Source organism: Lathyrus oleraceus, chromosome 3 (genome assembly GCF_024323335.1).
Source record: "Lathyrus oleraceus cultivar Zhongwan6 chromosome 3, CAAS_Psat_ZW6_1.0, whole genome shotgun sequence".
In the NCBI taxonomy this organism is placed as follows: domain Eukaryota; kingdom Viridiplantae; phylum Streptophyta; class Magnoliopsida; order Fabales; family Fabaceae; genus Lathyrus; species Lathyrus oleraceus.
Window position 1 is genome coordinate 382,641,368 of NC_066581.1, and position 13,186 is coordinate 382,654,553.

Genomic DNA, 13,186 nt, shown 5'->3' on the forward strand with positions numbered 1-13,186 from the left:
GTTAGGATAACAAACATCATTGAATTCTCATTAATAGGATTTACTAACATAAATAAAATTTAAAGAAAAATAAATAAATATTCAGTAGTTCAACCTGAAGAACAGCAAATGCAACCGATTTGACAACTAATAATATCGACGATTGATGTTGATAGCATTTTTTTTAAATCTCAAATGATCAGAATCAATGCTTTTGATACTGAAGTGGAAGAAACTCTTCCTCATCCTCCAATGGAGTAGATGAAGGACAAGAAATTGTTTATCTTATTTGTTTTAACGGTGGTTCACTCGATCTTAACAATCATGTGTGAGTTCACATCTCAATCTACCGTTTGTTTATTTTGTTTTTATGCAAACTATCTATTATTTTTTAGACGGTTTATAATGTGAGGTTGCTAGATTAATTTTTCTATAATATTGATATATTTGATGGCATAGAAAATAAATTTAAAAGATATATTTTATCGCTTGAATAAAATATAGTCATGATTTTAAATTTTATTATTTAATTGAATTTTGAACTCTTATTTTAAAATTATAATAATTACAATGTCAAATGTATTATTTTTTTCCAAAATTTATATCTATATTAAATATAACAAGATAGTAAATAGAAAGAAAAAATTATATATAATTACAAAATGGGTCATCCTAACTAATGCTATAAATACACTCTTTAAGAATTTCAAATAAAAAAGTATATTTTTATAAATATATATATATATATATATATATATATATATATATATATATATATATATATATATATATATATATATATATATATATATATATATATATATATATATATATATATATATATATATATATATAAGTTTGGGATTTAGAGTGTTACACACAACCCTTAACATAAGAAGAAAGAAGCCAAAAGAAAATTCAAAGGCCTCGTATTACACTTGCAATCCTCCTAACAATGAGAAATGTTGTTCCAAAAAGAGTTATACCAATCTCATAAAAGAGCGTTGGTCGATCCTCCCAAAAAAACTTACTTTAATTAACAACCACGACTCATAGTTGTTAGGATAACAAACATCACTGAACTCTCATTAATAGGATTTACTAACATAAATAAAATTTAAAGAAAAATAAATAAATATTCAGTAGTTCAACCCGAAGAACAGCAAATGCAACCGATTTAACAACTAATAATATCGACTATTGATGTTGATAGCATTTTTTTTAAATCTCAAATGATCAGAATGAATGCTTTTGATACTGAAGTGGAAGAAACTCTTCCTCATCCTCCAATGGAGTAGATGAAGGACAAGAAATTGTTTATCTTATTTGTTTTAACGGTGGTTCACTCGATCTTAACAATCATGTATAAGTTCACATCTCAATCTACCGTTAGTTTATTTTTGTTTTTATGCAAACTATCTATTATTTTTTAGACGGTTTATAATGTGAGGTTGCTAGATTAATTTTTCTATAATATTGATATATTTGATGGCATAGAAAATAAATTTAAAAGATATATTTTATCGCTTGAATAAAATATAGTCATGATTTTAAATTTTATTATTTTAATTGAATTTTGAACTCTTATTTTAAAATTATAATAATTACAATGTCAAATGTATTATTTTTTTCCAAAATTTATATCTATATTAAATATAACAAGATAGTAAATAGAAAGAAAAAATTATATATAATTACAAAATGGGTCATCCTAACTAATGCTATAAAGACACTCTTTAAGAATTTCAAATAAAAAAGTATATTTTTTTAAAATTATTTATTTTAATCTCAAATATATTAAATATATACATTTAAATATATATATATATATATATATATATATATATATATATATATATATATATATATATATATATATATATATATATATATATATATATATATATATAAGTTTTGGGATTTAGAGTGTTACACACAACCCTTAACATAAGAAGAAAGAAGCCAAAAGAAAATTCAAAGGCCTCGTATTACACTTGCAATCCTCCTAACAATGAGAAATGTTGTTCCAAAAAGAGTTATACCAATCTCATAAAAGAGCGTTGGTCGATCCTCCCAAAAAAACTTACTTTAATTAGCAACCACGACTCATAGTTGTTAGGATAACAAACATCATTGAACTCTCATTAATTGGATTTACTAACATAAATAAAATTTAAAGAAAAATAAATAAATATTCAGTAGTTCAACCTGAAGAACAGCAAATGCAACCGATTTGACAACTAATAATATCGACTATTGATGTTGATAGCATTTTTTTTAAATCTCAAATGATCAGAATCAATGCTTTTGATACTGAAGTGGAAGAAACTCTTCCTCATCCTCCAATGGAGTAGATGAAGGACAAGAAATTGTTTAATTTATTTGTTTTAACGGTGGTTCACTCGATCTTAACAATCATGTGTGAGTTCACATCTCAATCTACCGTTAGTTTATTTTTGTTTTTATGCAAACTATCTATTATTTTTTAGACGGTTTATAATGTGAGGTTGCTAGATTAATTTTTCTATAATATTGATTATATTTGATGGCATAGAAAATAAATTTAATAGATATATTTTATCGCTTGAATAAAATATAGTCATGATTTTAAATTTTATTATTTTAACTGAATTTTGAACTCTTATTTTAAAATTATAATAATTACAATGTCAAATGTATTATTTTTTTCCAAAAGTTATATCTATATTAAATATAACAAGATAGTAAATAGAAAGAAAAATTATATATAATTACAAAAAGGGTCATCCTAACTAGTTCTATAAGGACACTCTTTAAGAATTTCAAATAAAAAAAATATTTTTTAAATTAATTATTTTAATCTCAAATATATTAAATATATACATTTTAAATATATATATATATATATATATATATATATATATATATATATATATATATATATATATATATATATATATATATATAAGTTTTGGGATTTAGAGTGTTACACACAACCCTTAACATAAGAAGAAAGAAGCCAAAAGAAAATTCAAAGGCCTCGTATTACACTTGCAATCCTCCTAACAATGAGAAATGTTGTTCCAAAAAGAGTTATACCAATCTCATAAAAGAGCGTTGGTCGATCCACCCAAAAAAACTTACTATAATTAACAACCACGACTCATAGTTGTTAGGATAACAAACATCATTGAATTCTCATTAATAGGATTTACTAACATAAATAAAATTTAAAGAAAAACAAATAAATATTCAGTAGTTCAACCTGAAGAACAGCAAATGCAACCGATTTGACCACTAATAATATCGATGATTGATGTTGATAGCATTTTTTTTTAAATCTCAAATGATCAGAATCAATGCTTTTGATACTGAAGTGGAAGAAACTCTTCCTCATCCTCCAATGGAGTAGATGAAGGACAAGAAATTGTTTATCTTATTTGTTTTAACGGTGGTTCACTCGATCTTAACAATCATGTGTGAGTTCACATCTCAATCTACCGTTAGTTTATGTTTGTTTTTATGCAAACTATCTATTATTTTTTAGACGGTTTATAATGTGAGGTTGCTAGATTAATTTTTCTATAATATTGATATATTTGATGGCATAGAAAATAAATTTAAAAGATATATTTTATCGCTTGAATAAAATATAGACATGATTTTAAATTTTATTATTTTATTTGAATTTTGAACTCTTATTTTAAAATTATAATAATTACAATGTCAAATGTATTATTTTTTTCCAAAATTTATATCTATATTAAATATAACAAGATAGTAAATAGGCATAAAAAATTATATATAATTACAAAATGGGTCATCCTAACTAATGCTATAAAGACACTCTTTAAGAATTTCAAATAAAAAAGTATATTTTTTTAAAATTATTTATTTTAATCTCAAATATATTAAATATATACATTTTAAATATATATATATATATATATATATATATATATATATATATATATATATATATATATATATATATATATATATATATATATAAATATATATATAAGTTTTGGGATTTAGAGTGTTACACACAACCCTTAACATAAGAAGAAAGAAGCCAAAAGAAAATTCAAAGGCCTCGTATTACACTTGCAATCCTTCTAACAATGAGAAATGTTGTTCCAAAAAGAGTTATACCAATCTCATAAAAGAGCGTTGGTCGATCCTCCCAAAAAAACTCACTATAATTAACAACCACGACTCATAGTTGTTAGGATAACAAACATCATTGAATTCTCATTAATTGGATTTACTAAGATAAATAAAATTTAAAGAAAAACAAATAAATATTCAGTAGTTCAACCTGAAGAACATCAATTGCAACCGATTTGACAACTAATAATATCGATGATTGATGTTGATAGCATTTTTTTAAATCTCAAATGATCAGAACCAATGCTTTTGATACTGAAGTGGAAGAAACTCTTCCTCATCCTCCAATGGAGTAGATGAAGGACAAGAAATTGTTTATCTTATTTGTTTTAACGGTGGTTCACTCGATCTTAACAATCATGTGTGAGTTCACATCTCAATCTACCGTTAGTTTATTTTTGTTTTTGTGCAAACTACCTATTATTTTTTAGACGGTTTATAATGTGAGGTTGCTAGATTAATTTTTCTATAATATTGATTATATTTGATGGCATAGAAAATAAATTTAATAGATATATTTTATCGCTTGAATAAAATATAGTCATGATTTTAAATTTTATTATTTTAACTGAATTTTGAACTCTTATTTTAAAATTATAATAATTACAATGTCAAATGTATTATTTTTTTTCCAAAAGTTATATCTATATTAAATATAACAAGATAGTAAATAGAAAGAAAAAATTATATATATTTACAAAATCGGTCATCATAACTATTGCTATAAAGACACTCTTTAAGAATTTCAAATAAAAAAGTATATTTTTTAAAAATTATTTATTTTAATCTCAAATATATTAATATATATATTTTAAATATATATATATTATATATATATATATATATATAAATATATATATATATATATATATATATATATATATATATAAGTTTTGGGATTTATAGTGTTACACACAACCCTTAACATAAGAAGAAAGAAGCCAAAAGAAAATTCAAAGGCCACGTAGTACACTTGCAATCCTCCTAACAATGAGAAATGTTGTTCCAAAAAGAGTTATACCAATCTCATAAAAGAGCGTTGGTCGATCCTCCCAAAAAAACTTACTATAATTAACAACCACGACTCATAGTTGTTAGGATAACAAACATCATTGAATTCTCATTAATCGGATTTACTAACATAAATAAAATTTTAAAAAAAATGAATAAATATTTAGTAGTTCAACAAGAAGAACAGCAAATGCAACCGATTTGACAACTAATAATATCGACGATTGATGTTGATAGCTTTTTTTTAAATCTCAAATGATCAGAATCAACGCTTTTGATACTGAAGTGGAAGAAACTGTTCCTCATCCTCCAATGGAGTAGATGAAGGACAAGAAATTGTTTATCTTATTTGTTTTAACGGTGGTTCACTCGATCTTAACAATCATCTGTGAGTTCACATCTCAATCTACAGTCAGTTTGTTTTTGTTTTTATGTAAACTATCTATTATTTTTTAGACTGTTCATAATGTGAGGTTGCTAGATTAATTTTTCTATAATATTGATTATACTTGATGGCATAGAAAATAAATTTAATATATATATTTTATCGCTTGAATAAAATATAGTCATAATTTTTAATTTGATTATTTTAACTGAATTTTGAACTCTTATTTTAAAATTATATTAATTACAATGTCAAATGTATTATTTTTTCCAAAAGTTATATCTATATTAAATATAACAAGATAGTAAATAAAAAGAAAAAATATATATAATTACAAAAAGGGTCATCCTAACTAGTTCTATAAAGACACTCTTTAAGAATTTCAAATAAAAAAAATATTTTTTTTAAATTAATTATTTTAATCTCAAATATATTATATTTATACATTTGAAAATATATATATATATATATATATATATATATATATATATATATATATATATTTTATATATATATTATATATATATATATATATATATATATATATATATATATATATATATATATATATATTTGAAAGCCTTTGAAAAATATTCCTAAAGGACTCATTGACATTTCACTTATAAAATTTTCCAATTTATATTTATATTAAATAGGATTATGAATGGTGGGAGTGATAGCTAAGAATATTTTAGCAAGCAATAGTAAATATAAAATATGATTTGAAGAGTATCATAAGAATGGTATTGTTATTATAAATATAAGGTTATATTTCCCCTTTAACTATTTATAAGTAAAAGGTAAAATATTAAAAAAAAATGTTTTTTTAAAATATATTTTATGAAAATATATAAACACATTTTTTATTGGATGTTGTTTTTGAAAATAAAAAGAAAAAAAATTAATTAAATGCAATTTGTCTTTAATTTTATATTGAAAAATATTTATTTTTAAAATTAAATTTTTAATCAAATAAAGTTTATATTTTTTTAATTATTTGTAACAAGAAAAACATGTATTTTTTCTTATAAATAGTTAAAAAGAGGAGAACACTATTCGATAGATTTTTTTCTGTTGTTAAAATCTTTAATCCATCTCTGATATATCTTTATCATGTTAAATAAGTTTAGATCTTATGTCAAAAATTAGTTTAAAAGTTGAGGTTGTCTAAATATATTTATACATTGAATAGTTTAAAATTTTAAGAATTTCAAACTAACTATAAACAACTTTAATAATATTAATCATATAGTAATATATTTAAAAAAAAACTACATACACATATTTATGGTAATGTGATAGCATATAAATGTATAAAATTTGCTTAGAAAAAGCACATAATATAATTATACTGGAAACAACAGTTAAAATGGCAAAACTTTGATTTAGTGTCTTAAAATATAATGTAGTTGGCACATTTTTTCTTTTGATAATGAAAATTATTTGCAAGTATTGAAAATATTATTGTTTTTTATATACATTACTCATAACGATAATGTGACTATTTTAATGTTCACATGATGAATATGAATTCCCAAAAAAAGGTAAGACTAACCAATTTTTTTTATTATTTCTTTGTAATTTAATTCTGTCAATAATATAAGTTGATAATAAAAGAAAAATACATAAAATCTATAAATAAAATGTTATTTAAAATTGTATATAATTTTCATTGTATGTAAGGAAAATAAAAATAAAAGTATGTTTTTAAAATTGAACTAGAGACATTTAAAACATAATTCAATTGAGTTTTCTTTTTCACTCTGGTTTTTAGAGGAAAAGGGTCTAGTAACCCAGAGCTCATGCTGAAAGGTCATACACTGGCCAAGCATTGTTTTCACAAGAAATCGAATTTGGTATTTTTCAAACCTTCGTTCACTATTAGAAAAATGTATTTTAGCCTCCTGCATTAGTGTTGGTCCTCGACACCGACGCTATTAGAGTCGGTCAAATCTACGCTGAAAACCTTTTAATTACAAAAATATTGCAAATAATTGTAGCGTCGATCGTATCGACTCTATATATTCATAAATATATTCTATTTAATTACTTAGAGTCGGTTTGTCCGACGCTAATGATACATTTTTTCAATTAACTTTTGTAGAGGCGGCTTATCCGACTCTATTTAATTTGCATATTTTCGAAAAAGAATTTTTTTTCACTACAGCTGGAATCAGATAGACGACCTATTGGTTAAAATCTATAATTAAATAATCTACCACTACACCAAACAATTGTGTTAAAATGTTTTGTTAAAAATGATATATATTAATAATATTTCAATTTTTTATTACTCATATTCATTCTTTTCACTTTCCCTCGTTTCTCTTCTCTCTAATTTCACGTTTTCCCTCTTTTCACTTCTCTCTAATTTCTCTGATTTTTGAATAAAATAAGTCATAATCGCTTCTTCATGGCAAAAGTCTCTTTCAGTTTTTTATTCAATCAAATAAACTCTTCTGTTCAAATCTTAATTCGCGTTTCGCTTCTAGTTGTCGAATCGCTTTTTGTTTCTCGTTGCCGAATTGCTTTCCATTTATTTGATAATAAAGTTGAGATTTTGTGGCAAAACTCTGTTTCTCATTGTCGTTTTGCTTCCAAGCTGGTGTCGTTTTCAAGAATATAGTTTCTGGACAGGAATCACGGTTCAAATTTGGTATTCGAATTTTAGTTTAATAGGTTTCTTCTTAGTGAAATTGGCTTTTCCTTTTGTGGAATTCATTGTGACCCTTGAAGGGTCTCTTGTATTTAATCAAATTTTATGAAGTACCTTTTATTGTTGTTGGAATTTGGATTCATTGGACCACCTAGGTCTTAGTGCACTAGTTCAAAGACTTGACTAGATCTCTATTTACTCTTGAGGAGATGATTTTCTATATTGCTTTGCAATTGTATGTTCTTCGCATACATGAGATGGAGTTTTAGTTTTGTGTAATCACCCTCACCATATTTTCTTCAAAGCTCGAAGTCCATGGAAGTTGAAATGTTCAAACTTGTAATGCCACAACCATGAAGGATTGGAAACAAATACTGAGACAAGTTTGATCTTTAAATGTTTTGATTTTTAGTTGAAACATCTTATTTCCGGACATCTTAACAACAATAACAACTAATCCCTATTTTGGATCATGAGTTTAATAAGACCCCTATGGATTATAATCATACAATTTATTTATTGTGATTGTCATTTTATGTTCTGATATATAGTATTCATCATCTACAATTTTGATTTTCTAGTTCATCTACACTTTAATATTTCCTTTTCCCATAACACTCATTCAATAATAATTTCCAATCTTGACATTGTATCAAAAACATTTATTTAAATTGCAAAACAAATTTGTGTTACCTCTGATGTGATTGTTGCACCAAAAACTATGGTAATATGTCTCACCATTTTCAACTTTCTTATTTTCCATGTAAGCCATAAATAATATTTTCTCCTCGTCTGATTCAACAAATTTTTTCTTTCCTTATTTTAATGAAGACATTCCCATTAAAAATGGTCAATTTTGTAGCAATTGTATCATTCAATGGAAGCCTTCTCAGAAATTTATTCTCTAGTTCCAATACCACATCCCATTTCTCTTCCTCTAAAGCTTCCTCAACCTCATATTCTTACATAGAAATTTTTAACACTACTCACTTTGAGAGCTTGATCTAATGTGATTTGACATGAATTTCTCATGCACCAACAATGAACTTTTCAACTCATCTAATGACATGTTGTCAATGTCATTAAATTCTTCTATTTAACATACAACATAGTATTTTCTATCTTCTTTCCATTAGTTCCTATTCGATTTGAAATTGTCATTGTCCTTTCAAAATACTCATCGACAAATTCTCCAACTTTCATGTGTAGAATTTCAAACTCTTTATGAAGAGCTTGTAGTTGATCCTTCTTGAATTTTATAGGGCCTTGATACTTCTTCTTTAAGGAGTCTCATATATATTTGGCGGTGCCTTTCTTGAAAATAGCCTCTGGAACAACTCGATCAATAATTTGATACAAGTAAATATTTTCCTTTAAATATTTTAGCTTCAAATTGTTTCTTGCCTCTTTAATGGTGCATTAGTCAAGGATATTTCATCTCTTACCAATTACTTCTTTAATTCGTCCCCAATATTCTTTTAATCTCAAAATTTTATTCATCAACATACTCCAATGATCATAATGACCATAAGCTTTGGAATTGTTGTTTGCGCGAATCTATTACTGCTCTATTCATATGTCATTGTTGATGTTCTTTAAATGTCATTATTGATATTCTTTGAAGACTCTCACTTCAGAATTTCAAGTGAAGAAAATTTTAGTTTTTATTAAAGGAAAAGGAAATGGCTTTTATTAAGCCTTACAACATGCTATCACATAGAGACATGTGTTATAGAACTAACTAAACATTCCTACTAAAATAGAATAATTCAAAACATTTAATCTAAATTTTTTTATAAGCAACAACTTGGATTATGAGAGACACTATGGGTGCACAATGTAACACCCCAAATTCGATTAATAATTAAATTGAATTATTTAGAATTTTATTTGATTAATTGATGTTTTTAAATTATTGTTGTATGATTGTGGGGGATAAGTATCCCTTGAGTAGAGGTATAGAGAGAGTAAGAATTTAGTGTTCATGAATGGTACCACTTGCATAATGAGGCAGTTGTGGAGTTCATTTGCATATATGATTGCATATGTTGTTGATTGTTCATGATTTTGATGATTGGAAGCGATTATGTAATTGTTGTCATGAATTGGGTGTGAGAGTATGTTGTTGATAGTTGTGTAACGAATGTGTGTTTGATGCGTACTCTCTACCTTCGCATTCTTTACACTGATTGTATTGGTTTGTTGTTGTTCACCCCCTTTGCTTTCATGTTGTCAACCATGGACATCTTGCAGATACTCGAGAGTAGAGTTTGTTGTTGTAAGTGGAAGTTAGCTCCTGGAGTTACTTCATTTAGTTTCATCATTGTTTTAGAAGTCTTGCTCTGATCCTGTAAAATTAAGGTTGGGAACGTTTATTTGCATATTATGTTTGATGGAGTTTAATTGTTTATTCCGTTTATGTTAGAGTTATTCAAAGAGTCGAATATGATAACTTTTTACTTTGAAAACAATTTCTTATGATTAAAAGATTGATACTTAAAGTTTAAGTTGCAATGTTTTATTATTTGAAATAAATTGATACCGCCGAAACGGTACCCTAATTGAAGATGAGCGTGCAATGACGGATATTGTATGACGTTAATATTTTCGCTGCGTGTTTGTTAAATTTTTTATTTATTAAAGATTTTTTCTGTGGTGGCACCTTAGATTTTCGTGTAAAGTTTAATATATATAAATTTAAGGATTTAGGGTTTTACATACAACCCTTAATACAAGAAGAAAGAAGCCAAAATAAAATTCAAAGGCCTCAAAAGCAAAAACTCCCAACAATGTTAAATGTTGTTAAAAATAGAGTTATACCAATCTCACAAAAGAGTGTTGAGCCTATAAACTTTCGATCCTAAAAAAAACATAGTCTAATTAACAACCACGACTCATAATTGATAGGATAACAAACATAATTGAATTCTCATTAATAGGATTTATTAACATAAATAAAATTTAAAGAAAAATAAATAAAAATTCCGTAGTTCAACCCGAAGAAGGGCAGATACAACCGATTTGACAATCGATAATACCGACGATTGGTGTTTATAGTATTTTTTAGAATTCTCAAATGATTAGAATCAATGCTTTCGATACTGAAGTGCAAGAAACTCTTCCTCATCCTCCGATGGAGTAGAAGAAGGACAATAAATTTTTTGTTTTATTTGTTTTGATGGTGGTTCACTCGATCTCAACAATCATCAGTGAGTTCACATCACAATCTACCGTTAGTTTATTTTTGTTTTTATGCAAACTATCTATTATTTTTGTTATTTGAAATAAATCGATACCGCCGAAACGATACCCTAATTGAAGATGAGCGTGCGATGACAGATATTGTATGACGTTAATATTTTCGTTGTGTGTTTGTTAAATTTTTTATTTATTAAAGATTTTGTCGGTGGTGGCACCTTAGATTTTCGTGTAAATTTTAATATATTTAAATTTAAGGATTTAGGTTTTTACATACAACCCTTAGTACAAGAAGAAAGAAGCCAAAAGAAAACTCAAAGGCCTCAAAAGCAAAAACTCCCAAAATGTTAAATGTTGTTACAAAAAGAGTTATACCAATCTCACAAAAGAGCGTTGAGCCTATAAACTTTCGATCCTAAAAAGAACTTAGTCTAATTAACAACCACAACTCATAGTTGTTAGGATAACAAACAGCATTGAATTCTCATTAATAGGATTTATTAACATAAATAAAATTTAACAAAAAATAAATAAAAATTCCCTAGTTCAAATCGAAGAAGGTCAGATACAACCGATTTGACAACCGATAATACCGACGATTGGTGTTTATAGTCTTTTTTAGAATTCTCAAATGATCAGAATCAATGCTTTTGATACTGAAGTGCAAGAAACTCTTCCTCCTCCTCCGATGGAGTAGATGAAGGACAATAAATTGTTTGTTTGATTTGTTTTGATGGTGGTTCACTCGATCTCAACAATCATCGGTGAGTTCACATCACAATCTACCGTTAGTTTATTTTTGTTTTTATGCAAACTATCTATTATTTTTGTTATTTGAAATAAATCGATACCGCCGAAACGATACCCTAATTAAAGATGAGCGTGCGATGATAGATATTGTATGACGTTAATATTTTCGCTGCGTGTTTGTTAAATTTTTTATTTATTAAAGATTTTGTCGGTGGTGGCACCTTAGATTTTCGTGTAAAGTTTAATATATATAAATTTAAGGATTTAGGTTTTTACATACAACCCTTAGTATAAGAAGAAAGAAGCCAAAAGGAAATTCAAAGGCCTCAAAAGCAAAAACTCCCAAAATGTTAAATGTTGTTACAAAAAGAGTTATACCAATCTCACAAAAGAGCGTTGAGCCTATAAACTTTCGATCCTAAAAAGAACTTAGTTTAATTAACAACCACAACTCATAGTTGTTAGGATAACAAACATCATTGAATTCTCATTAATAGGATTTATTAACATAAATAAAATTTAACAAAAAATAAATAAAAATTCCCTAGTTCAAATCGAAGAAGGTCAGATACAACCTGTCGCATCCTGCGAAAAATCAACCGGCGAGACTCAAAATAAAAACACACAGAGCCGCCACTAAACGTTATTTATCCCAAGGTAGGGAAAGGAAACGTTCAGAGAAACCTGGAAAGGAAATGGTCTCGCGACCAGAGAGAAAAGGTTCGGGAGTCGGTTACGCGAGGGGAAGGTATTAGCACCCCTCACGTCCTAGGTACTCCTAGGGATCCACGTCCTAGAATAAAGAAAAGGTTGCTAAACATCACACACACACACGGGGAACGCAGGTGGGGTTAAGGGAAACGGGCTCGATAAGGCGTCGCACCTTATGCCTACATATCTTGTCTGGAACAAGAATCAGAGCCACTGTAGTTCGGCTTACGCACGCCAAACAACACAAAACAATCAAACAAGATGGCAAACATGGAGCCCGACAACCACTTGATGGAATTATGTCGGCATCCGAACCAAAACACACTCAAAAGGGCAAACGTGGAGCC